This window comes from Elephas maximus, chromosome 4 (assembly GCF_024166365.1).
Source record: "Elephas maximus indicus isolate mEleMax1 chromosome 4, mEleMax1 primary haplotype, whole genome shotgun sequence".
NCBI classification, from domain to species: domain Eukaryota; kingdom Metazoa; phylum Chordata; class Mammalia; order Proboscidea; family Elephantidae; genus Elephas; species Elephas maximus.
In genome coordinates this window covers 180,030,953-180,058,614 of record NC_064822.1, presented here as the reverse complement: position 1 = coordinate 180,058,614, position 27,662 = coordinate 180,030,953, and positions in this window count along the sequence as shown.

The window sequence follows — 27,662 nt, the reverse complement described above, 5'->3', positions numbered from 1 at the left end:
CTCCACCCCACACACTAGAACAGAGGAATTTCTAAACCAAGGATCTTACTACCTGTCTCTTTCCGGTTCAAACTCTTTGAAGGGCTTCCTAGTGCCTGCAAGATAAAGACCCAGCTGCTAGCAGGGCATAGTGCTCTCTGTGGCGGTCCACAGAACTCTCAAGCCCTTTTCCTCCCACCTCCTTACACTTTACTCTCAGGCCATCCTGAGCCGTTTGCCGTTTCCTGAATATTCAGAAAGCATTTAATACAAAGGGTGCTGCCCCAGGAACCATTCTGGGCAATGGCAATGTCTGGTGAGCACAATAGGCGTGATTCACATCCTCCCTCCTGGAGTTTACAGTCTAGGAGGGAGTTAAAGTGGAGTCCCTGGGTGGTGCAAACAGTTAAACTATTTGGCTGTTAACCAAAAGGCTGGAGGTTCAAGTCCACCCAGAGGTGCCTCCGAAGACAGGCCTGATGATCTACTCCCAAAAAATCAGCCACTGAAAACACTATGGAGCACCGTTCTACTTTGACACACATGGGGTCACCGTGAGTTGAAATTGTCTCCATGGCAAGTGGTGATGATGGTGACGGTGTCAGGATTGGGGCCGTGGCATCTGGGACCCTCCCTGGTCCCCCTCACTGGGTATTACCTGGCCTTTTCTGGTTCGAGGGAGTTAAATAAGTAAGAGTAAAAATGTTTTAAATGTATGTGTTATAAGGGAACTTTGTTGTTAATCGATTTTCAACTCACAGCGATCCCATGTGACAGAGCAGAACTGCCTCCTAGGGTTTCCTAGCCGTAACTTTTAAGGGAGCAGATAGCCAGGTCCTTCTTTCTCCCGCAGAGCAGCTGGGTGGGTTCAAACCAACAACCTTTTGGTTAGCAGCCGAGCACGTAACCATTGCCCTCTGTAAGGGAATTTCAGGGTACCAGAAGAGTTTTTGCCTTCTGCCTGGGAGCTCCCCACCCCCATGCGCCCTGATCTAGCCTTTCGCTTGGTGGCTGTGGTCATCCTCTTATCCCCTGTACAGTCTCCCTTGCATATACCTTTATTGTGGCTCTTATCACACCAGGGTGGTTATTTCCATACCTGTCTCCCACATTTGACCCTGAGTTCATCATGGAGAGTGCTTTGCTCTAGCTGGTCTAGTGTCCCCCGTAGCTTGTAGGGTGCAAGGCGCCTAGTAGGTGCACACAGACACACACACAAAAAACAAAAACAACCCTTGCCAATAAGTCGATTCTGACTCATAGAGACCCTGTAGGTGCACAGCCATTATTAAAGCAGCAAAGCCTCTGCACCAGGCCCCCTGCCCCCAGAGCAATTCAACCTTCATTCATTCATTGTCCTCATTCGTCCATTCAACCAGACTGTGCCAAGCTACCCCTCGGGCTGCCAGACCCAGAAGGGACAAAGTGACTTGCAGGGTGGGCACTGTGCTGCAGCAGGGATCAGATCCGGGACTGGCGACAATGAAGCGGTCATCTTGCCTGGCCCCTCTGGGACTGACTGGCAGAGGAGGTGACATTTGAACAAGGCCCCTTTGGGCGAAAGAGGCCCGGGCATCAGGCTGAGAGGAGGAAATCAGGAATCGCTGGGGTGTGAACTGTGCAGCCTCTGGGGTGGGGCACGCAGCTGGGTGTGGCGGGAGCACATGGCAGGGTGCGGGCTGGGAGCCCAGGCTCAGAAGGTGAGTTGTGGCCAGATGGGAAGGGCCTTGCCCGCCCGCTCGCTTTCCCTGCTGATGAACAAGGTGGTTAGATGCAAGGTCTAAGGCAGTGGCTTTTCAAGGTTTTCGGCTGTGAGCAGGAGTAAGAAATACGTTACATCACAACCTGGTACCACACCCAAAACTGAAACTTGAGTTTCCCAAGATAATGCACCTTCCCACCTGTGATGCGCTCTGATGTTGTCTCTTCTATTTTATCACCGTCGTTATCGTTATCATGACTCTAAATCAATTTCAAGATCCACCAGTGGGTTAAGACCTGCAGTTTGAAAAACACTGAGGTTAAGAGTCTTTGGAAATGGAGTCTGCCCCCCTCGTTTTGCTGATGCGGAAACCGAGGCAAACATAGCGATGACTGTGAGGATGGCGCAGGACCGGGCAGTGTTTCGCTCTGTTGTGCACGGGGTCGCTACCTAACACCAACACCTAACACCACTACCCACAACAACGACAGGCCTTCCAGCTCCAAGCCTAACAGTCTGAGAGATCCCTTCTGCTTTATAAAGTGTGCTTAGTTTTGGGATTCTAGGACACAGCCCTTCAGTCCATAGCTATTTTAACTTGCAAAGCAGCCTAGGAGGGTGAGGGCAGGTCCACTAGCCTCCCCCTCTCAACATGCCACATTCATACCCCCTCATCAGTTGACCCCATGGCTGCAAATTTGGCTCCCAGGGGGGTCTGGAGCAGCCAGGACACTTCCTCCCTCTCCCCCTCTACTTCCCCCCACTAGAATTCCCCTCTGAGAAGATGGGTGGTTGAGGCCCAGCTGGGTCTGGCTTCTGTTCTGACACCAGGGGTCAATCCTCCCCTCCCCTGATAGGGGATGACTCTTGCCTGTGGCTTCAGTTTTGCTTAGCAGAGGGTGGATACAAGAGTCAGGCCCCTCCTTCCCCCATTCAAGCCCCTCTCCTATTTCCTCCTCCATTTCGGGTCCCTGAAGGAGATGGGGGAAAACCTCTTGGGGGGATCCCCCATGCATATCTTTAACTCTTAGAACAGTGGAGCCAGAGGGGACCTTGGAAATGGATTCCACCTGCTGGTTTTCTTTTTTTTTTTTCTTAATTGTACTTTAGATGAAGGTTTACAGAACAAACTAGTTTCGCATTAAACAGTTACTGCACATATTGTTTTATGACGTTGGTTAACAACCCCACTGCATGTCAACACTCTCCCTTCTCAACCTTGGGTTCCCTATTACCGGCTTTCCTGTCCCCTACTGCCTTCTAGTCCTTGCCCCAGGCCTGATGTGCCCCTTTAATCTCGTTTTATTCTATGGGCCTGTCCAATCTTTGGCTGAAGGGTAAGCCTCAGGAGCGACTTCATTACTGAGCTAAAAAGGTGTATGGGGGCCACACTCTCCTCTTTGGTTTTCCTGATGTGGCAACTGAGGCACAGAGAAGGGAGTGGATTGACCAAAGACTATGCGGGAGTCAGTCTCAGAGTGAGCACTCAGGTCTCCTGACTCTAAATTCAGGGCTCTTTCTTCTCGTTGTTGGGGGTCCGTGGAAAGGGGGAGGGGATTGGAGAAACAGTCCTGGAGAAATGTTCTTTCTGGGAGAAGCCAAGTCCTGTGCTTACAAAGACCCCAGCTTGGGAGCCCTGCGTCCTGGCTGTGCTTCTGCCACCTACTTTCTGTGGCCCTACCAGAGCCACTGTCCTATTAGGGCTGCGAAATGAGGGGTGGGAGCAGGTGATGTCCTAGAGCCCTTCTGGCTCGAAGCCTGTGCCCCCCTCTACTCTTAGGGGGCTCCCTCCCCCACCCCATGCTAAGAGGAGCCTTCCTCTTCCTCCTCTCCCTGAGCTTGAGCTGCCTGGAGGAGGGACGAGGGGAGGATAAAACCTGTGGGAACCTGTTTTCTCCCAGGAACTTGCTGCTGTGGGGGGAGGGGGTGAGGGGAGCCTCAGGATTAGGGCGGTGGCTTCTAGGCCTTTCTTTCTGGAGACACTGGATATGGCCTGAAATGCAGGCAGAGGTGCACCCTCCTCCCTGAGTCATCTGGGCTCCTTGGGCCCTCAATCTAGGCTTGGCTTCTCAATCACATTTGTTTTTCCATGTGGGTGTCTCCAACTGAACCTACAGCTTCTTGGAGCAGGGGCAAAATTCTACGTCTGCCATCAGGGCATCTTGCAGTAGGGAGGGACTTGGGCATCTCCTCAGGGGAGGCAGTGGGAGTCCTGGTTAAGATCTGGGGGCTTTAGAAGGGAAGTGCCTGGGCTCACACCCCAGCCCCCTGAAGGCCAGCCAGGTGGCCTTATTTAACCTCTTTATGCCTCTGACTCCTCATCTTGGGTTGGGGATAATCGTGACCAGTTTGAAGATTAAACGAAGGACTCTATGTAACACTCCATGGCTATGGCTGGCAAAAAGCAGGCACTCAGTGAAAATGTGTTGCATGGAAATATTAATCTAGTTTGACCTCACGTGCTGCAAGCAGCCCTGGAGAGGAGTCACAGAACTGTGCTAAGTGCTCTACCTAAAAATTAAAAAAAAAAAAAAAAAAGTTGCCATTAAGTTGACTCTGACTCACGGCAATCCCATGTGGTCAGAGTAGAACAGTGCTCCACTGGGTTTTCGATGGTTGATTATTTCGGAAATAGATCGCCAGGCCTTTTTATCAAGGTGCTTCTGGGTGGACTTGAACTTCCAACCTTCCCTTCTGTTAGCAGCCAAGTGCATTAAACGTTTGCGCCACTCATCCCAATGTGCCTTGTGGGAAACTCATGAGATAATATGCTCATTGCCCCGTTCCACAGATGAGGACATTGAGGCTCAGAGATGAAAAGGCTTGCCCAGGTCATGAGGCCTTGGTGGCACAGTGGTTAAAGTGCTCTGTTGCCAACTGAAAGGTCAGCGGTTCAAACCCACCAGCCACTTCATGGGAGAGAGATGTGGCAGTCTACTCCTGTAAACATTTACAGCCTAGGAAACCCTATGGGGGCAGTTCTACTCTACTTTATAGGGTTGCTGTGAGTCAGAATTAACTTGGGGACAATGGGTTTTAGCCCAGGTCATATAGCCAGAGGTGAAGGAATCAAATAGGTCTCACTGGCTACAGAGCTATTGACCTTCTCCCCAGCCCCCCGCTGACTCAACCTTCCTGCCAAAGAGACACCCGAACCCTCTTTTCCCAAGTCCCTGACTAAAGAGATTTTCCAAAGTTGAGCGGCTCTGATTGTTAGGGGCCTCTCCGTCTAGTGAGACTGCGTAGTATTGATGGTGGTTCTTCAATTTCAAGCCAAGGAAACCAACTCCGAATAATTAAGCCGGGCAAAAAAATGGAGGTGGGATGATTTATTGGAATGTAACTGGCTTAGCTGGTGGAATAGAGGAAGGGCCCAAAGCCTGGACCTCAGAGAGCAGCAATACTCAAGGACATTTCTTTCTCTAGGCTAAGTGGTCTCTGTGCCTTCAACTCTTGGTCCTGTGGCCAGCTGTTGAGAAGAATGTAAGGTTAGGAGGGTCTGAGCAGTCTGGGAGTCACTGAGACCTGGGTTGGGTCTCAGCTCTACCACTTCCTCTTCAGTGGCTATAGTTTTAGAACACCTCTTCTGGCAGGTGGCCACTAGATACTGTAACTCCCGTTGCCCTCCCTCCCTGTCTCTGGCCAGTGTTCAAATTCCGGGAAAGAGTGGGGTTGCCTAGGCTGGGTTGGGGCAGCAGGACCCTGGAAGTGGCACCCAGCCGAGTCCAAATGGAATGAGGCAGATCCTCAAAGGAAGGAGGTACTCCAGTCCAAATTTCTTGCCATTTTCCCCTCTCTCTCCCCTCTTTCTTCTTTCCCTCCCTCCCTCAAACATTTATCAAGCGCTTGCTGTTTCAGGCACTGCTGGGCCCTGGGAATAAAAAGACACAGACCCAGTGCCAGCCCTGGGGGAGCTCACCCAGTCCAGATCAGCCTAGCCTACCCCGCAGTTCCTTCCCATCGCCAGCCGGCGGCAGGCAGTGTCAAATCGATTCCCAGCACAAGTTCCCTCGGAGCCTGGGCTCAGCCTCAAGGTTCTGCTCTTCACGGAGCTCCGGGCAGCCAATTCCCATCAATTGGAAGCTCTTTGCTGTGCCTGGCCCAAAACATTCCTCATTCCCAAAACAATTCTTCTGACATTTAAAAACAACAACATTCTCCCACCCTACCCCCAGGGTCATTTCTTCTCCAGCTAACTAAATTGCCTGGTGCTTTCATATCCTGATCCTGGTGGGCTGTGAGGTCAACTTGGTGGTTAGAAGACTTTGAGCACAGTTCTGCAGAAAGATGAAGGCAGTTGCCTCCCTGCCACTGTACCTTTCTGAGCCTCTAGTTCTGTATGAGCTTACTGTTGCTGCAGTAACAAATTACCACACATTTGGTGACGTAAGACAACACACATTTATTATCTTACAGTTCTGGAGGTTAGAATACCAAAAGGAGTCTTACAGGGCTAAAATCAAGGTGTCAACAGGGCTGGGTCCTTCTGGAGGCTCTATGGAGAATTTGTTTCCCTGTCTTTTCCAGCTTCCAGAAGCCACCTGCATGCCTTGGTACATGGTCCCTTCCTCCATCTTTAAAGAAAGAGCATTACTCCAATCTCTGCTTCCCTGATCACATCTCTTTTCTCACTCTCTGCCTCCTTCTTTTTTCTTTTTATTGTGGTAAAGTATATATAACATAAATTTTGCCCTTTTAACCATAGAATTCAGTGGGATTGCTAATTACACTCACAATATTGTGAAACATTGCCACTATTTCCAAAGATTTTTTATTACCCCAAACAGAAACTCCGTACCTATTAAGCAATAACTCCGCCTTCTGCCTTCCCACAGCCCCCAGTAACCATTAGTCTACTTTCTGAATTTGCCTATTCTAGATATCTTACATAAGTGGACTCATAAAAAATTTGCCTTTTTGTGTCTGGTTTATTTCACTTAGCAAAATGTTTTCAAGGTTCAGTATAGTTAGAGTATGTATCACCATTTCATTCGTTTTTGTTTTTTGTACATATATATATTCTACTATATGTATATACAAAGATCCCTGATGACAAATGTTTAAGCAATCTGCTGTTAACTGCAATCTTTGCAGTTCAAACCCACCCAGTGGCTCCATTGGAGAAAAAACCTGGTGATCTGCTCCTGTGAAGATTAAACCAAAAAATTCCAACTCTCTTCCCATCGAGTCCATTCTGACTCATAGCGACCATATAAGGCAGAGTACAATTGCCCCACAGGGTTTCCAAGGCTGTAAATCTTTACAGAAGCAGACTGCCACATCTTTCTCCCACTGAGCAGTTCCAACTGTCGATCTTTTGGTTAGCAGCTGGGGACTTTAACGACGGCACCACCAGGGCTCCTTTCCCTGTAAAGAGTACAGCCTAGTAAAACCTATGGGGCACCTCTACTCTGTCCTATAGGGTTGTTATAAGTCAGAATCAACTTGATGGCAACTAACAATAACAACATATATATATATATATCACATTTTTAAAAAATTCCTCATCTTTTGACGGGCACTTGAGTTGTTTCCCCCTGGTGGCGCACTGGTTTAGAGCTATGGCTGCTAACCAAAAGGTCAGCAGTTCGAATCTACCAGGCGCTCCTTGGAAACTCTGTGGGGCAGTTCTACTCTGTCCTGTAGGGTTGCTATGAGTGAGAATTGACTCAACGACATCGGGTTTTGAATTGTTCCCACCATTTTGCTATTGTGAATAATGTTTCAATAAACATTGTCTGTTTTGGTTCCTGTTTTCAATTCTTTGGGGTATATACCCAGGAGCGGAATTGCCTGGTCATAGGGTAATTTTACTGAGTAGCGTAATTTTATATTTAAATTTTTGAGGAACCGCTAAACAGTTTTTCCTCCCTCCTCCCTTTTGTAAAGACCTTTGTAATCACTTAGGCTCACCCGGATAATCCAGGATAATCTCCCATCTCAAGATTCTTAAATTAATCCTACCTATAAAGTCCCACTGGCCATGTAAGGCTACATATTCATAGGTTCTGGGGATTGGAATATGGTTATCTTTGATGGGCCACGAGTCTCATCTACCACAGGTTCTTCCTCTATAAAATGGGGGCCTGAATAACACATTTCATAGACTTGTGGGAAAGATTAGGTAAAATAATTCAGCTGAAGCACTCGGCATAGTGCCTGGCATAAAAAAAGCACCTGACATCGGGCAGTTAACGGGAGACTCCAGCATTAACGGGAGTGGTTATTGGACAGAGCTCAGAGCTCTGGTCATTGATGCTTGGTTCCTGTCTTCCACCTCTTCTCTTCCTTCAGGGCACCCGCTGTCCAATCCCGGTCATGGGAGAGTGAGTTGACTGCAAAATGTGAAGTTTGTATTCAGTGTTCTTTCTAGGCTCTGCTCTGCCCCCTCCCCAGCTCTCCTAGCTTTTTTATGTTGTTGTTGGAGTCCCTGGGAGGCACAGATGGTTAAGCACTCGACCGCTAGCCAAAAGGTTGGTGTTTCGAACCCACCCGGAGGTGCCTCTGAAGAAATCCTGGTGATCTGCTTCCAAAAGGTCACAGCCTTGAAAACCCTATGGAGCAGTTCTACTCTGCACCCATAGGGTCGCCACGAGTGGGAGTCAACTCCATGGCAATGAACGATAACAACACGCGATGCATAGTGGAACAAACTGCTGCCCTGTCCTGTGCTATACCTATGATCAGACTTGGAGATCAGACTGTTGTGATCCGTAGAGTTTTCACCGGTTAATTTTCAGAAGCAGATTGCCAGGCCTTTCTTCCTAGTCCATCTTAGCCTGGAAGCTCCACTGAAACCTGTTCAGCACCACAGCAACATGCAAGCCTCCCCTGATAGAGGGGTGGTGGCTGTACATGAGGTACATTGGCTGGGAATCGAACCACGGTCTCCTGCGTGGAAGAAGAGAATCCTACCATAGAACCATCACTGCCCCAGCTTTTTACAGAGATCCTCTTGTTTTTATAGCCGACTGGTCCCAGGACAGGCGGTATCAGCACTAGCTAGGAACTTGCTAGGACGTTTCTTGGGAACGCACATTCTGGGGTCCCTCCCCAGACCAAGGGACTCAGAAACTCTAGGGATCGTTTCCAGCAAACTGGACCCCCTAGGGGATTCCAATGCACCCTCAAGTTTGAGAAGCTCTCTAACGTGCAAGATAGATAGACTGTAGCATTATCCCCATTTCACAGGTGAGGCTCAGGGAGGTGAGTGATTTGTCTGAGGTCACCCAGGTGGGGGGTGGTAGGGCTTGGCCTGGAAACCAGGCACCCAGGCTAAAGCCTGAGGTCTTTCCACCTTACCAGGAGCCTCCACCCCCGGATACTTCCTTCAAAGCATCACTGGACCCAGGGCCGAGGTCCTTTCGAGGAAGCCCCATCCAGTCATCCCCAGGGCACAGCCCAAGTCCTGGGGCCTCTCCCTCCTCACCTGTCCTCCTCCGTATCAATGGCTGACAATGGCCCCAGGGGTTACCTGCTCCCATCAGGGCTTTGTTCCTGGTAACTAGGAAGAAAGAGAGCGAATAGCGGGATTTTAGGCACCTCGTCAGGACTGTCTAAAGGAGATGTGTGTGTGTTTTGAAGGACTATGGACTTCTCCAGTGCCGGCAGAATGGAAACAACAGCACAGGCAACTGCTATGGCTTGGTCACCACTGCCTATGGGACCCTGGGCAGGTCACAGCCTTAGTTTTCTTACCACGAAAATGGGCATAATTCCTACATCCCAGTTTCTTTGGGAGGATCACATGAGATAGCCCCTATCAGGTGGCCCCCTCCTTCACAAATCACCCTAGGAGGCTGCCATGAGCTGAGCCCAGCCAGGACAGCGTCCCCCCAGGTTACAAAGTGGGCAGGATGCACAGGGGAACCTTTCCCCCTCCTGGGCCAGCTCCTGCCGAAGGACTGCCTAGGATCAGAGTGCCTGGCAAAAATCAGCTCCTGGAAGCCATTCTGATGCCTGCCCTGAACTCCCACTCCTGGAGGAGATGGCTGGGGGGTGTGGAGAGAGCACTGGCCTGGGAGTCAAGGGTCTGGAGCCTGGCCCTGGTTTTGCCACTGACTTGCTGTGTGACCTGGACAATTCTCTGTCCCTCTCTGGGCCTGAAGCCTCACCTGGAAAATGAGGGTGGGATGGAAGGCTGTGTGAAGGCCCTGCCCACTTTCGCCTGGTATGACAGTCCCCTGGACCCCTGGGTATAGTGATGAAGAGGCCTCCTATGAGATGTGGAGGTTTTCTCTCCTGCATGACTGTAAGATCTTTGAGCGCAGGCTCCTGTGGTTGGGTCTCTTTGTTGGGTCCTTCTGCCCTGCATCTACCACTGACTTACACCCCTTGTCTTCAGTGGGAACCCTGGTGGCTCAGTGGTTAAGAGCTTGGCTGCTAACCAAAAGGTCAGCAGTTTGCCTCCACCAGCCGCTCCTTGGAAACCCTATGGCGCAGTTCTACTCTGTCCTATAGGGTCGCTATGAGTGGAATCGACTCAATGGCAACGGGTTTATTCAATAAAGACCTCTGATAAATTCAAGAAGACCCTGGATTTGCCCAGGAAGGCAATTTTCTTTCAACTCCAGGTATTCAGACACCACTCAGTGTCTGAGCCCCAGCCACCATGGGCCCAGCAAGAGAAGCCTCAAGGAGGTCACAGAGCAAACTTTCTAGAAGACAGCGCCTCTGCTCACACCCCTTAGAGTTCACCCCCTTCCCACTACTGATTCTGCTCCACACTACTGGTCTTGGAGTCCCAGGAAATCTGGTGTCAGGCACTTTTCCAGCCATCTCTCTTCTTGGCTCTCTTCACTTTGCTCCCTGAAGTGCTGTTCCTCCTCTCCTCAGGTCTCAGGTGCCACCTCCTCCAGGAAACCTTCCCAGATGACACCTCCCCACAGACACACACATGGAATGACCCCCCCCCCCTCCTCCAGCCCCATCCTTCTCTCCTTTCCCTGGTAATCTCTCTCTTTCAGATTGCTGGGAGGTTTTCATTGTTTCAAGCACAGTGCCTGATACACTCAATAAACGTGAGTCAGCTTCACTTGAGTTACAGCCTAAGGGGAGATGAAAGGGGCAGCATACTCCAGAGAAGAGGCCACAGCTGGAAGGGGCTCTTTCCCAGGAAGGCCTGCAGATGGCAAACAGCTGGCTGGGGGTGGCTGTGACTCACCCCACCCCTGCAGGCTGGGGGATGCCGCAGACGGCTGACTCAGGAGTCAAAAGTCTCAAGGAATTTTGATAAGGATAAGACAAGCCCTGGAGTATTTCTAGAATGCAGGGGGTTAAGGGTCTGGGGAGGTAGGTCAGGATGAAATGGCCTAATTATGCTAGTCATTTATTTTTGCCTGGATAAAACATTCACGCAGTTCACAAAACAAATTCTTCCCCTCTCTTCTTCCTGCTCCCCACCCGGGCCCCTCCTCGAAGCAACCCATGTTTCCAGTGGCTTCTGTGTTCATTCTTCCCGTTCTTTTCTGTCCTTTTTAACACACAGAAGAAACATGTTTCCCATACTCTTTTTCACTTTGCTTTTTCTCTTAATAGTTCTTTGAGAATATTTCATATTTGCTTTTTTCTTTGACTGCATATCAGCTTGCCAGATAAAACACAGGACGCCCAGTGAAATTCGAATTATTTGAACTTCAAATAAACAACAAACAGCTTTTTTAGTAGAAGTCTGTCCCATGCAATATTTGGGGCATTAACTACTTACCATGGGGTCGACTCTGACTCACAGTGACCCCATGTGTGTCAGACTAGAACTGTGCTCCGTAGGAATCTCTTTGGCTGATTTTTCAGAAGTAGACCACCCGGCCTTTATTCCCAGGCACCTCTGGGTGGACTCAAATTCCCAGCTTCTCAGCAGCCAAGTGTGTTCACCATTTGCACCCCCCAGGAACACCATTCGGTACACACCCTTCTACTAAAAAAATTATTTGTTGTTTGTATGAAATTGAAATTTATCTGACCATCCTGTATTCTCGTTTGCTGAATCTGGTGGCTGTAGCTGCATTACATGGGAACTCCTTACAATGAAGTCTTTGGGGGCTTTGGGAATCAGGTGGCTGGACCTGGCAGGCATCTGTCCCTGCCCTTACTCTGAACTGGATCCTGCAGGTACCAGGGTTGGGGCCCCAGGGCTGAATTTCCACTTCCAGGCCTCAGTTACTGAGACCAAGGTTCCTGGGTGGCATAAATGGTTTGCCCTCAACTACTAACCCAGTGGCACCGTGGAAGAAAGGCCTGGCAATCTACTTCTGTAAAGATGACAGCCAAGAAATACCTATGGAGCTGTTCTACTCTGTGACACACGGGGATGGGGCTGCCATGAGTTCGAATCAACTAGATAACAAATGGCTTTTGGTTTCGTTTTTAGAAATGAAGGGCCCTTAGAATCATCCAGTCTACTCCCTTGTTTGAGGCCCAGAGAGGGTGATGACTCGATCTTGATCACACAGCAAGCAAGTCAGGGGCAGAACTGCCCTGGGCCCTAGGACTCCTGTCTCTCCGCCTGTCATTTTCTCATGGTCCTCAGTGTGATTTGCTCATGGGGTCCGTGGCAACTCTCCGCAGTGTGAGCTTTGGCAGCAGGCAGCACAGGTACTCAGGAAATCAGAAGCAAAGTGCTCCAGGTTTTCTTGTGTGGAGAGGCTTCTCCCTGTGTCCTGCTCCCAGGCTGGAGGGTATTCAGCGCTGGGTCTGATCCCAGAAGGCCCAGTTAAGAGTGATAATAATAATAATGGCAGTTCCCACTGGGGGCGCTTGAACTGTGCTGGGTGCTTAATGTAATTTGTCCCTTTTGAGCCTTACTACAGCCCTTCATGATGGATCTGATCAATCCCATTTTCCAGAGCAGAACACTGAGGCTCAGAAGGGGTCAGTAGTTTCCTTATTTGCCAACATCCCCAAACCAGGAAGTGGCAGCATTGAGATTTTAATCCAGAGATGTTTGACTCCAAGGCTCAAACTCATTCTCCTGGGATTATTAGTGTTTTTCAACAGATTCTTGACACTTTTTGGAGTGAGAGAATTGAGTCCTGTGACAAGACTTCAACCTGTGGCCACTTTAGTTTTACAAGGGCCCAAAGCTTGAAAAAACTTCCAGGGCCACTTATCCCTCACATGACTTTCCATGCCCTTCATGACCCAGTCCTAGCCCATTTGTCCCTACCTCCTGCTGTTCTTCTTGTTGTCACCCCAGCAGGCCACCCCCTTTTCTTGCCTCCACACCTTTGCACGTGCTTTGGGTCAAGTGGAAAAACTCAAGTAGAACTAGGTTCAAACTTCAGTTCAGCCACTTAACCTGCTGTGTGACCTTGGGCAAGTCATTTAACCTCTCTGAGTTTCTCTTTCTTCAGCTATAAAATGGGAAAAAGTACACCTAAGTCTCAGCCTAGTGCCTGCCTGTGATACTGTAGAAGGAACAGGGGTATTTGAGCTACGGTTGCTAACCAAAAGGCCAGCAGTTGAATTCACCCGCCGCTCCTTGGAAACCCTATGGGGCAGTTCTACTCTGTCCTGTAGGGTCATTGTAAGTTGGAATCGACTTGACAGCAACAGAGTTTTTTTTAGTTTTACCATGTTTGGGGGCATTGGTGATTCAGTGGTAAAATTCTTGCTTTTCCTGCAGGAGGACTGGTTTGATTCCCGGCCAATGCACCTCATGCGTAGCCACCATTCTTCTGTCAATGGCGGTTTACAGGTTGCTATGATACTGAACAGGTTTCAACAGAGCTTCCAGACTAAGATGGACTACGAAGACAGGCCTGGTGCTCTACTTCTGAAAACCAGCCAGTGAAAACCCTGTGAATCACAATGGTCCTATTCTGTTGTGCATGGGGTTGCCACCAGTCGGGGGGCTGACTCAACAGCAGCTAAGGACAACAACCAAGTGCCAGATGCTGTGAAAGGCACAGAGGCACCAGGGACTAGTGACGACCCAGGCAGGTATAAAAGTCGCTACTATTTCTGGAGATTTTTCTGGAAGGGCTGAGGGTGTGGTTAATTGCCACAGGGGGTTAAGTAACTGGGGCTTTGTAACTGTGGGCTGGATTTCTCCAGAGCCCAAGATGATGACTTGAAAAGCTTTTCTCAACTCCACCCACCAGGGATGGGGGTGGGGAATTACCCTAATTTGACAGACTAGGAAAGGAAGTTCAGAAACTTGCCCCAGGTCAGTCAGCTAGTGAGTGGTGGAGTCAGCGTTCAAACCCAGGCTCTGCTTTTCCTGCCCACCCTGGTTGTCTCTGGCATCCCCAGCACTTAGCGAGCCTAGCACATAGTAGGAGCTCAAGGAATCCAAAGCTTGCCAGTGGCTAAAGCTGTGAAGAATAGAAGTTAGGGGAAGGCCCTGAAGGCAAGCCTGGGAGGCCCATTGAGAAGGTCGGTGAAAGGAGAGGCCTTTTATGGGCCCTCACCCACCCCTTAGGCCCAGCCCCACTGGGTCATCTGGCTGGTCCTCAGCTGGGCTCCTCCCTCAGGTGTGCCCCTTGGCAGAAGGAACCTGGCTGGGCCTTTCTCCTGCAACTGTGTGTGAGATGAATGCATGAGCAAAGGTACCAGTCTTTCCATTCCAATCTGGGCTCTCAAACCCACCCAGGTACCCAGGTGCCCAGGTGCAAAAGGAGTGGGTGGGAGGGAACGGGGAGATGGTCAAGGAAAGGAGCCCAAAGCATACTCGACAAATCCTTCAGGTTTCATTGTTTTCTTAAGAAACCTTGTGAATTTTACAGTCCACTCCCTGATAGATCCATATTTGCTTTAATAGAGCACAACTCTTTCCCAACTGCCCATAGAGGGCTGGAGTCAGACCCGATGCTGGGAGGTACCTTTCCTAGCCTGTACTTCCTGCACTTACCCACGGACGGGGTGAGGGGTCTTCAGGGTGGGGAGTCACAGGGACGCTCTCCTTCCTCCTTTCTCAGATCCCGCTCCCCACTCCCTGTCACCCAAGTTGTCTGTCCCCACCTCTATTTTGTCCCCTCTCTGCATCACAATCCTCTCATCTGTTTCTGTGGTTGCCCCCACCTCTAGCCCACTAGAATGTGGCCTTCTTCAAGGGCAGGCCTCGGGCCAACTCCGTCTGTGGTCTGTGTCCCCAGCCCGCAGCACAGGCCTAGCCGGGCAGGTGACCCTGCACAAAAAAGTGAGTGAATGAATGAAGGCACGGAAAAACGTGGTGGGCCCTTGGGGCCTGTGGTGGACAGAATGATGCCCCCACCCCCAAGATGCCCCGTCCTAATTCCCAGGACCTGTGACTATGTTGCTTTATGTGGCAGAGGGGTTTTGCAGCTGTGATGAAACTAACGCTGTTGAGAGATGGAAAGAGATTCTGCCTGTGGACGGTAGCTTTAGCCTGTGCCTGTGTATCTGCCCTAAGGATTTCAAACTGGCCTAGCCAGCCCCCACAATCCCATAAGCCAGTTCCTTGGACTGAATCTCTTAATATATATATCCTACTGATTTGGTTTCTCCACCTGAACCCCCACAGATACAGGGGCTAGCCTGATTTGGGGCTGTGGTGGGCAGAGGAGAGTCAGCCCAGAACAGCCTGCAAGGTCGGGTGCCCACGTCTGCAGGGACCGAGGCTGGCCCAGAGACCTTGGCTGTGGGCGGGGCAGAGGTGGAGTGCAGCAGCTGAGCAAACAGGGGTGAAGGGGGAGGAGGGGCCTGGCTATAGAGAGCTGAGGGGGGCGGGGATGGGGAGGCAGCAGAGCTGGGGAGTGGGCTGGGAGAGGGTGGGGGGGCAGAGCCTGGAGCACTGGGACACAGGGTGCGGTTGCTGGGGAAAAGAGTGGGCCGAGAGGTGTTGGAAAAGCCAGGTGGCCCTGACGAGTGAATCATGTGACCAGTTGACTGACCAGTTGCAGGCCAGGCTGGGCCCGAGGACACTGGAGGAGATGGTAAGACTCAGGCCCTGCTTTTATGGAGCACTCAGTCCCTTGGGTGGAGAGTCTGAACAGCAGTGCTTCCCGGAGCCAGCCTGGCATGTAAACCCTTTGCTGTCGGGTCAATTCCCACTCCTGTGACCCCCATGTGTTAGAGTAGAACTGCTTCATAGGGTTTTCTTAGCTATCATCTTTATGGAAACAGATTGCCAGGCCTTTCTTCCCTGGCACCACTGGGTGAGTTAGAACCGCCAACCCTGAATTAATAGTTGAATGAGAGTTGTTTGCAACACTGGCCTACCCATGCCTGGCATATAAACCCATTGCCACTGAGTCAATTTGGGCTCACAGCGACCCTAAAGGACACAAAGTAGAACTGTCCCATAGCGTTTCCAAGGCTGTAATCTTTATGGAAGCAGACTGCCACATCTTTCTCCCATGGAATGACTAGTGGGTTTCAACCACTGACCTTTCAGTTAGCAGCCAAGTGCTTAACCACTGTGCCACCACGGCTCCTGTTTGGCATATTAAAAAACAAAAAAAACCCAAACCTGTTGCCGTGAAGCAGATTCCAACTCATAATGACCCTATAGGACAGAGTAGAACTGCCCCATAGAGTTTCCAAGGAGCAGCTGGTGGATTCAAACTGCCAACCTTTTGATTAGCACCCATAGCTCTTAACCACTGCACCACCAGCATTTCCAACCAGAGGTGCTCAAATGAGATTTGACAAATAAGTCTGGGAATGAGGAGTGTGGGGAGTAGGAAGCCAGGATAAGGAAGGACCTAGAGTGACCTGGACTGGACCTAAGGGAGGAGGAGAGACGGGAAGAGGGGAAGGGCCAGCCCGCCCCTCACCCTGGGACAGCACTGGGGCCAGCACTGTGTACGTAGGCTGAAGAGTTCTTTTCCTGCCTCCATCCGTCCGTCCATCCGTCCGTTCATTCACCCCCTGAATAACTTCCCTTCCCACAAACAGTAATCAGAGTTGGGATCTCTGTCCCCCCCACCTGCTCCTTCCGTCTCCAGACCAGTTTCCCCTCAGACTCTCCAGGGCTGTGGTTTAGCAAACAATTTGGATCCTTCTAGAGAAGACCTCCGTCTCTTCCTTCTTGGTGGTGGTAAGAAATGCTCAACATTCCAGAGTTAAAGAGTGCCAGGGGCCTTCCTTCCTGCTCTGCAGAGGGGCAAACCCAGAGGAGCAAAGTTAAGCGTGAGCCCAGACAGCCTGTCCCAAGCCCCCAGTTCCCTTAGCCCCCACTGCCCCCCAGCTGTGCCCAGCACACAGCCCCTTGTGACTACAGAGCGCTGCCTGCAGGCTGGCAAGGTGGGGGCTGACCCCTTCAGGCTGGAGGGAAAGAGGACCTAGGGAGCCCCAGAATGTCAGAGAGCAAGTTACTGGTGCTTCTCACTGCCCGGAGGCTGGAGTTACTTCGGAGTTACTCAGAGGGCTGCCTGGCTCCTGTCGTCTCTTTGTGCTGAGCTACCTGCCTGGCCCTGAGGAGGCGCTCCACACAGGTTTACTGAGTGGGCAGGGAGCGAGGCAGAGAGCAGAGATAAGCAGAGACAGAGTGTGGGGTGGGCGGGGGGCCTTGGGGAACCAGGTCCAGCTGCTGTAACCAGATACGTGGGCCAAGGGAGGCACTAACATCATACCCCTATATCACAGATGAAGGGTGTTATGGATTGAATTACATCCCCCAAAAAGACACGTTGAAGTCTTAACCCTGGTGCCTGTGAATATAACCTGGTCTGGAAATAGGGTCTTTGAGGATGTTATCGGTTAACACAGAGCCCTGAATAGGATCAGCCCTAATCTGATATGACTGGTGTCCTTAATAAAAAGGGAGACGAGACACGGGGAAGCAGGCCACGTGGATCAGTTGGGTGAGGCCCAGAGGCCACAGTATGGAGTTTCCACTTTCTTGCATCCTGTCTACTGGGGTTCCAAATAGGATATACTTTGGAGAAACAGTTTGGTGCTAATAAATACATTGAAGAACCAGGTGCCCAGTCTGCTCTGAGTGGGGAGTTCTAGTTGCTCAGTTTAGCCCTGAAGTGGAATGGGACGGACTGGAGGAGCAACAGGGGCACTGGGCTGGAGTGTCTCTCCCTGCAAGCAATGACCCGCATGGCCCTGGGCACACCACCTGAGTGCTATGATGTCAGACAACCGCACCCATCCTGTCCATCCAGAGCACTGCATCCTAGCCGCACACTGATGGCCTCATTCTGCAGATAGTTTATGAGAGAACAAAAAAGATGAATCCTTGTATCTGAATGGCTCTTTCCAACCTACAAAATCCATATTGAGATACCTAATCAGATCTGATCCTCACACAAACCCAGAAGGCCCAGCAGGCTTTATTATCCTCTGTCCTGCTTTCAGAAGCAGATTGCCAGGCGTTTTTTCCAAGGTGCCTCTGGGTGGATTTGAACTGCCAACCTTTCAGTTAGTAGTGGAGTGCTTAACAGTTTGCACCACCCAGGGACTAAGGTTGCTAATTGGACCTGTTGCCATCGAGTCCATTCCAACTCATAGTGACTCTATAATTAGCTGACCTTAAAATAGAGAGATTATCCCAGATTATTGGGTTGGATGCAGGAGACAGAAGAGGAAGTCAGAGTGATGAGAGGTGAGAACTCAGACCGTGGTTGCTGGCTTTGAAGATGGAGGAAGGGCCAAAAGCCAAGGGATGTGAGCAGCCTCCAGAAGCTGGAAAGAGCAAGGAGGAGGATCCTCCCCCAGAGCCACCAGAAGAAGTGCAACCCTGCTGACACCTTGATTTTAGGCCAGCGAGACCGTGTCCGACATCTGGCCTCCAGAACTGTAAACAGAACACGTTCGTGTTGTCTTAAACCCCCACGTGTGGCAACCTGTTACAGAAGTGACAGGAAATTAACTCACAGGGTCTCAGTAGATGCTGGCTCTCTTCCCTATCTCTAGCTCCTTTAATCCCCCATGCACTCTATAACCCTCGGGAAGCGGGCCTTTTATACGTAATTTACACTGGAAGGAACAGGCTGGGAGAGGTCATGTGACAAGTTCAGGGTCACACACACAGCAAGGTTGAATGGAATTTGAAGTGGGCCTCTGATTCTGAGTCCCAGATGCTTTCTAACACCCCACCCCACCTCTCTTTATGGTCTTCCAGCGAATGTAAAAACATACGAAATACTAAGAACCGTGTGCAAATGTGTGGGGGTGGTTCTTATCCTCCCCCCCGCTGGCCCGGAAGCCCCTGCCTCTGCAAAAACCTGTCTTTTCCCCCCAAGCTTCAGTTCCTGCCACCCCTACTCCTGCACCTCCAGCTTCAGGCCCTGTGCACCCTTCTGTCTTCCAGAAAAGGGACTATAGCCTTTGATGCTCCCTCTTCCAGGCTTGGTGCAGGGCTGACTCCCAGGAGGTGCTCCGTAGACTTGGGGTCCTATCTCCTTGCTCACCAGCCACAGCCCAGCCCCTACTCCCCGCCTAGCAAGGCCCCCCCCCCGGAAAGGCCGTCCTCCCTCAAAGACTCTCCAAAGTGAGACTCTCCACTTGGCTCTAAGCCCTAGGGAGCCTGCACTGGCCGCCTGGCTGGACAGGGATGGGAGGTGGGAGAGAAGCTTCACCCCCACTCCCCCCCACAGCCAGCTGAGAGGGTCAGAGAGGACACTGAACTTCCTGCTGGGCCCTGGGGGAGTCATGGCTCTCAGAGAGGCCAGCTAGGTTGCTGTGTTGGTCAGGCTCCAGGGTTAGAGAGGGCAGGGAAAGGGGTGGTAGAGAGGGGAGAAGGGGAGGAAGAGGAGGAAGAGGGAGTCAGAGGGGCAGGGGAGGAGGGCAGAGACAGAAGGAAGGACGAGGGAAAGGGGAAGCGAGGCAGAGGGAGTTGGGAGAGACAGAGAGGAGAAAGCCAGAGACAGAAGGTAACAGAAAAACAGAGAAGATCAGACACATAGAGGAAGAGGCAGGAGAAAAGATAGAGACAGGAGAGGACCAGCAAGTTAGAGACACAGAGATACAGAGAAAAGGGAGTGAGAAAAAGACACAGGTATAGAAAAGTTGGGAGTCCCCGAGTGGCACAAATAGTTGATAGTTCAATCCCACCCAGAGGCACCTTGGAAGATAGAACTGGCAATCTGCTTCTGAAATGTCGAAGCCTTGAAAAGCCTATGGAGCAGTTCTACTCTGCACACGTGGGGTCGCCATGTGTCAGGGATTGCATTGTGTCCCCCCAAAACATCTGTCAACTTGACTAGGCAGTATTGCGTGATTGTCTACTGTTTTGTCATCTGATGTGATTTTCCTATGTGTTGTAAATCCTACCCCTATGATGTTGATGAGGTGGGATTAGTGGTAGTTATGTTAATTAGGTAGAACTCTGCAAGATTAGGTTGTGTCTTAAGTCAGTCTCTTTTGAGATATAAAAGAGATAATCGAGAAGAGAGACAGGGGGACCTCATACCACTAAGAAACAAGAGCCAGGAGAATAGAGCGTCCTTTGGACCCCTGGTCCCTGCACCGAGAAGCTCCTCAGCCAGGAAAGATTGATGACAAGAGCCTTCCCCCAAGAGCCGAAAGCCTTCGCCTGGAGCTGATGGCCTGAATTTGAACTTCTAACCTCCTAGACTGTGAGAGAATGAATTTCTGTTTGTTAAGGCCATCCACTTCTGGTATTTCTGTTATAGCAGCACTAGATAACTAAGACACCATGAGTCAGAATTGACTCAATAGCATCTAACAACAACATAGACTTGGAGAAACAGAGATACGGCATCAGGCAGAGACCCAGAGAGAAGGAGAGAGGGATGCTCCAGAGAGACCCGCAGAAAATACTCGTGGCCCCTGGACCTCACAGACTTTCTTTCAGTTTGTCTGTGTGTCTCTGCCATGACGCCAGGAGAACTGGCCACCAAACACTGCAGCCATGGACGCTGAAAACCTGGTTGGGATCACTCAGCCACCTGAACCTGGAGGAAGCTGGGTCCAGGCCAGGAATGGCCAGCTCTCTAGGCCATTCTCATCCTCCTGGGGCCTTGACTTGTGCCAGACTCTGAGGAAAATCCCCCTCCCACCCTTCCCCAAGCACATTCAGAATTTCTTGAGGACCTCAGTTTATGCCTCTGGGTCAGAGAGATTTCTCAAGAGAGCATGGAAGAATTTACATCAGTCACGCACACTTTAGAGTGGAAAGAATTGGGGCTTTGACGGTAGGCTCTCCTGAGTTCAAATCCAGACTCTAATATCTACTTCTAAATGACCTTGGGCAAATGAGGTCCCATTTTGTGTATCCCTAGTGTGACTGAGGAGCTCTGGTGGCATAGTGGTTAAGTGCTACGGCTGCTAACCAAAAGGTCGGCCGTTCGAATCCATCAGGTGCTCTTTGGAAGCCCTATGGGGCAAATTTTACTCTGTCCTATAGGGTTGCTGTGAGTCGGAATTGACTAGATGGCAACAGTTTTTTTTTTTTTTTAAGTCAACAAAGGACCCCCCTTTAAAATCTGCCCATTTATTTGGAATTGAGGGGTTGTAAATATAAAATAATTTTCCCCTATCACATGTCAAATAAAACCAATCAATTACCCTTAAGTCAACTCTAACTCATGGAGACGCAAACCTCCAACCTCTTCATTTGCAACCGAGTGTATTAACTGTGTGTGCCACTCAGGGACTCCAGGTAATTAATAGGACAGCATATTTGAGAGTTCCTGACACATCCTAGGTGTCCTGTAAGTACTAGCATACTTCTTTTCTTTTAGCTACCCTCTTAAGATATTCCATTTTGATTCAAAAAGGTTTTTTGGTTTGGTTTTGGTGCATACTGCATGCGTGGGGGCAGGTTTTAAAAAAGTACTTCCAATCTTGTTGGAGTTTCATATCTCACACTCAAGGTGCTAGAGAACAACATCAAAAGTTGCCCTCTAGTTAATTCTAACTCATAGCAACCCCATGTGTTACAGAGAAGAACTGCTCCATAGGGTTTGGCTTTATGGAAGCAAATTGCCAGGCCTTTCCTCCATGGCTTTACCAAGTGGGTTAGAACCGCTGATCTTTTGGTTAGCAGCCAAGCGCAAAAGGTTCGTGCAACCTGAAAACAATAGGAGAGGATAAAAGCAAGTGCTACTTGGGCAAAGTGCTGTATCAGAGAGAAGCCACCGAGGGTGTTCTCGGAAGACATCCCTGAGCGGGGAGGGCTTGAATTATATCTACAGTGATGAGTACATTAATCAGAACTGTTTCTCTTTTGCAAGTGATAGAAACCTGAATCAACTGGCTTAAATGAACAGTGGAATTTCTTGGCTCACATCAGTGTGGTGTCCAGGGTAGTTCTCTATTTTCAGGCATGCTGGAGCCAGGTGCTCAAGTGAGTGATGTCAGGAGCCTTTGTCTCCACCCATGTCGCAATCTTGCTTTCCTCCTGTTGGTCTCTCTCTGAGGCAGGATCTCCCTACCAAACCCAAAAAACCAAACCCAGTGCCCTTGAGTCAATTCTGACTCATAGTGACCCTATAGGACAGAGTAGAACTGCCCCATCGGGTTTCCAAGGCTGTAAATCCTTATGGAAGCAAACTACCACATCTTTCTCCTGCAGAGCAGCTGGTGGGTTTGAACTGCCAATCTTTTGGTTAGCAGCCCAGTTCTTTAACCACTGTGTCACCAGGGCTCCTTGGATCTCTCAGTCCAGTGGCACAAATAGCCCCAGAGCTACAGATTATATTCCATCAGTTTAGCAAACTCAGGAAGAGTCCACAGTTAACTCCCACTGCGCCAGCTTAGGTCCCATGCTCATCCCTGAACCTATCATCAATGACCACAGGAATACAGAATTCTGATTGGCTGAATCCAGGGTCATGTGACCTCCCCTTGAGGCATAGGGTGGAGCCAACCCCAGAGGAAGGAAATGGACCAACAGTGGGGAGATGTGGTTAAGCACATGGAGATTGGATTGTATTGCCAGAGAAAGAGGAATGGGATGCTGGGAAGGCAAAAAACAACACAAGTCTACGCCACCAAAGAAGACTTGATCAGGCAGTGAAGAGAAAACCAAACCAAACCCGTTGTCGATTCTGACTCATAGCGACCCTATAGGACGGAGTAGAACTGCCCCATAGAGTTTCCAAGGAGCACCTGGTGGATTCGAACTGCCGAACCTTCTGTCAGCAGCCCTAGTACTTAACCACTATGCCACCAGGGTTTCCATGGTAAAGAGGGAGGAGGGCATTTCAGGAGGAAGGAACAATATATTAATTACCTGTTGCTGTGTGACAAATGACCCATAAATTTAGGGCATAAGACAACATCCACTAATGGCTAATGGTTAATGGTGACGGTTGAACAACATGATGAACATAATAAATGGCACTAAACTGTACACGTGAAGACTATAGAAATGGCAAATGTTACCTGTGTATTTACCACAATTAAAAAAAAAAAAAGGTTTTGGTCACAAAACAAGACAAGACTAAAGGGGCGCACCAGCCCAGGGGCAGGGACTAGAAGGCAAGAAGGAACAGGAAAGCTGGTAATAGGGAACCCAAGGTTGAGAAGGGAGAGAGTTGACAGGTCGTGGGTTGTTAACCAATGTCATAAAACAATACGTGTACTGTTTAATGAGAAGCTGGTTTTTTCTGTAAACCTTCACCTAAACCACAATAAAAGGGAACAAAAATGTTTTTTGTATGTCAACTGAAAAAAAAAAAAAAGAAAACCACATATTTAGTCTCTCACACTTTCTGGGGGTCAGGAATCTGGGCACAATTTAGCTGAGTCTTCTGCTTCAGGGTCTCACAAGATGACAAAGTGTTGTGTGGGCTGCATCTCATCTGAGGCCAGATCAGCTGTTGGCGGAATTCTGTTTCTTGCTGCTGGTGCCATTTGGAATTCCTCGTTGTTGTGGGCCATTGAGTTGTTTCCAACTCATAGCAACCCTATGTACAACAGAACGAAACATTGCCCCATCCTGCACCATGCTCACAATCTTTGGCGTTTGAGTCCATTTTTGCAGCCACTGTGTCAATCCATGTCGTTGAGGGCCTTCCTCTTTTTTGCTCACCTTCTACCAAGTATGATGGCTTTCTCCAGGGATTGGTCCCTCCTGATAACATGTCCCATTCAATGTACGTGAGACTAAGTCTTACCATCCTCACTTCTAAGGAGCATTCTGGCTGCACTTCTTCCAAGACAGATTTGTTCATTCTTCTGGCAGCCCGTGGTATATTCAGTGTTCTTCACCAACACCATCATTCAAATCTGTCAATTCTTCTTTGGTCTTCCTTATTCATTGTCCAGCTTTCACATGCATATGTGGTGATTGAAAACACCATGGATTCCATCAGGAGCACCTTAGTCTACAAAGTGACATCTTTGCTTTTTAACACTTTAAAAAGGCCTTTTGCAGAAGATTTGCCCAATGCAATACATTGTTTCATTTCTTGACTGCTGTTTTCCTGGGTGTTGATTGTGGATCCAAGTAAAATAAAATCCTTGACAACTTCAGTCTTTTCTCCGTTTATCATGATATTGCTTATTGGTCCAGTTGTGAAGATTTTTGTTCTCTTCATGTTGAGGTGTAATCCATACTGAAGGCTGTAGTCGTTGATTTTCGTCAGTAAGTGCTTCAAGTCCTCTTCAATTTCAGCAAGTAAGGTTGTGTCATCTGCATATCACAAGTTGTTAATGAGTCTTCCTCCAATCTGATGCCGCATGCTTCTTCACATAGCTCAGCTTCTCGGATTTTTAGGTCAACATACAGATTAACTAAGTAGGTGAAAGGATACGACCCTGACACATACCTTTTCCTATTTGAAACCATGCAGTATCCTCTTGTTCTGTTCTAACGAGTGCCTCTTGGTCTAGGTACAGGTTCCTCATGAGCACAATTAAGTGTTCTGGAGTTTGCAAAGAATGGAAATTCCAGAACACTTGCCATGTGGGCTCCCCTATATGGCTGCCTACTTCATCAAAGCCAGCAAAGTAGACAGAGAGTCCTCACAAGAAGAATGTTACAATCTGTGTGATGCGATCACATACATTCCTACATCTTTGTCATATTTTGTTGGCTGGAAGCAAGTCATGGTCCTGCCCATAATCCAGAAAAGGGAACTACACAAGGCAGTGAACATTAGAAGGTGGGGATCATGAGTCCACCATAGAGTCCATTCACCAGAGCATGAGCAGTGACTTAGAGTTGAGATTCAAGTCAGAATGGGCAGGGCATATGCAGAAGTAGATAAATGGATCTTGAAAAGATATCCCCATAGGACAATTACACCCATTATACTGAGGGTGTTCAGGGAAGACTTCTCAAACTCTTGGGAGTAAGGAATCTTGTTATTTTTGGTTTTTCTAAGTGCCTGTTGTAGCTCTTGGCACATAGTAAGCCCTTAGTTAGGACTGAATTATTGTACTAGGTGCTGTAACCAAACTTTCATTCATTTACTGAGCCCTTATTATTCACCAGGCCTGGGGACACAATGTGGAAGAAGGACAGAACCTTGCCCTCCAGAGCTCATTGGAATGATAACTCAAAGCTGAACAGCATGACTATTTATGGTTTCTGAAGCCCTTTCGTACCTCCTGTTCCACGATCATCACAACCATTTGGGGTGTGGATGTTGTCACTTCCCCATCACACTATAAGTTGACAGCTGGACTCCATTCCCAGTGCTCTCTCCTGGCATCACGCTGGCCAGCTTGCACCATGTCCTAACGTCAGGACACTGCCTGGGGCTTCTTTCCTGTCTAGCTCTGACTTTGTGAGAGCAACCTATGGTGGCCCCTGTACAGCTGGGGAGTACTCCTTGGAGAGTCACTTGGGGCCATAGGATGTGTGTCTTCTGCTTCCACCACATGCCTGATAAGAAAGTGACCACATTCCTTTTTGGGCCACTTTCTTGGTCAAAAGAGGAACGTAGTCTTGGGTGAAAAGGGAAGATATGGGAAGAACTGCCACTGAGTGGCTTGATCAGCGTGGAGGATGGGGCAGGGAACTAAGAACTAAGCTGCAGGTCTATCATGTCAGGGTCCCACCTCTTAGTGTCTTGGTTCATGAGGTTCCCTCTTCAGGAAGGCTCCCTGCATAATACAGCTCTCACTGATCCTTCTGTCTCCTGGAGTCAAGTTGTTTTTGCAATTTGGGCTTCTAGCTTAGTTTGGGTTTCCCCAGAAACAAATTCTGAGACAAGTATTCAAATACAAGTAGTTTATTTGGATTGTGATCCCAGGGAATTTAGAGAGTGGAAGAGTAAACAGGGAAATGATGTAAAAGATAAAACCTGTGCTATTGAGCAAGTTTCCACTGTTGGCACCAGAGCTTATCCTGGCCGGGAACTCTGGGAACCAGTGTAGAAGACGCACCTACAGTTATCCAGCCCAAGGGGCAAGGGAGCCGGGGTGTTTAACCACCAACTCCCATCAGACATTGTCGAGATCCTCTCCCAGGGAGTGTTAATTTCCCAGCTCTTCCAGGCTTCCCTGAGCTCAGGTACAGCAGGCTTCTGCAGTCAGAGAGCCCACCAGCAAAGGGTCTCAGGTGCCTGGAGTAGGAAGCCCAAGTAGGGGTTCACAAAAAAAGGTAAGTGCCCAGGGATTATGGGTGGGGTACCTACCATGTCAGCTTCAGTGTAAGATTTTTTTTTTTTTTGAACAAAGGGTTTCACTGTTAAACCTAAAAACTGAAAACTCCTGGCATAAACCAAAGCCCTCACATGGGCTGGTAGAGCCCTAGAGATGGCAAGGGATTTGCCTCAGGCTTACCAGCTAGATAAGGTGAGAACCAGCACTAGAGCCCAGCAACCAGTCTCCAGTCTGGGAGTCCAGTACTCTCTTATTTAAAACTTTTTTAAATTTTGCAATAACTATAGATTCACCGCCACTCGTCTGTCGGTTTGTCATACTGCGGTGGAATGCCTGTTTCTGTGATGCTGGTGTGTGACGCCACCGGTATTTCAAATACCTGTAGGGTCACCCACAGTGGACAGGCTCCAGTGGAGCTTCCAGAGTGAGACAGGCTAGAGAGAAGGACTTGGCAATCTACTTTTTTTAATAAGTGGCCAGCGAAAACCTCATAAATAGCGGTAGAAATGGGCTGGAACATAGCAATGATTGTGAAGATGGCGCAGGACTGGACAGATTTTTGTTCTGTTGCACACAGGGTCACTGAGTTGGAAATGCCTCGACAGCACCTAACAACAACAACATAGATTCAGAGGAAGTTGCAAAGAAAGGTACAGGGAGGTCTCACGCACCCTTCACGCAGCCTGCCCCAATGTTACCATCTTGCATAACTGTAGTACATACCAAAACTAGGATATTGACATTGGTACCATCCTTAGATATTACTCAGATTTCAACAGTTATGTCTACATTCATGTGTTTATGTATGCCAATCTACCACGTGTGGAGCTTCATGTAACCACCACCACAATCAAGACACTTAACTGTATCATTAAGTAAACCCAATGCTCCCTTGTGCTACCCCTTTATAGCTACCGTACCCCCATCCCTAACCCCTAGCTGATCTGTTCCCCATCTCTATAATTATCTTGTTTCCTAAGTATTATGTAAATAGAATCATGCATCTTGAGGTTCATCCAAGTCGTGTGTACCAATAGTTTGTTCCTTTTTATTGCTAAGAAGTTTTCTGAAGTATGGATTTATCCTAGTTTGTTTAACCATTCACCCACTGAAGGACATTTGACCTGTCTCCAGTTTTTGGCTATTACAAATAAAGCTGCTATAAATATTTGTGTTCAAGTTTCTGCACTGCGGTAGGTAAAAATAATGGTCCGTAAAGATGTTCCTGTCCTAATCCCCAGGTTCTGTGAATACTCACAGATTACTTTACATGGCCAAGGAGACTTTGCAAATGTGACTAAGTTAAAGATTTTGAGATGGGGAGATTATACTAGATTATCTGGGTGGGCCCAAAGTGATCACATGGGTCCTTAAAATCAGAAAACCTTTCCTAACTGTGCTCAGAGGGAGATGCGACTGCAGAAGAGTGGTCAGAGTGATGCAATGTGAAAATGACTCAGTCCACCTTTGCTTTTTTAAAAAAATTTGTATTTATTTTGTTGTTGTTGTTGAGAATATACATAGGAAAACACACCAATTCAACAAT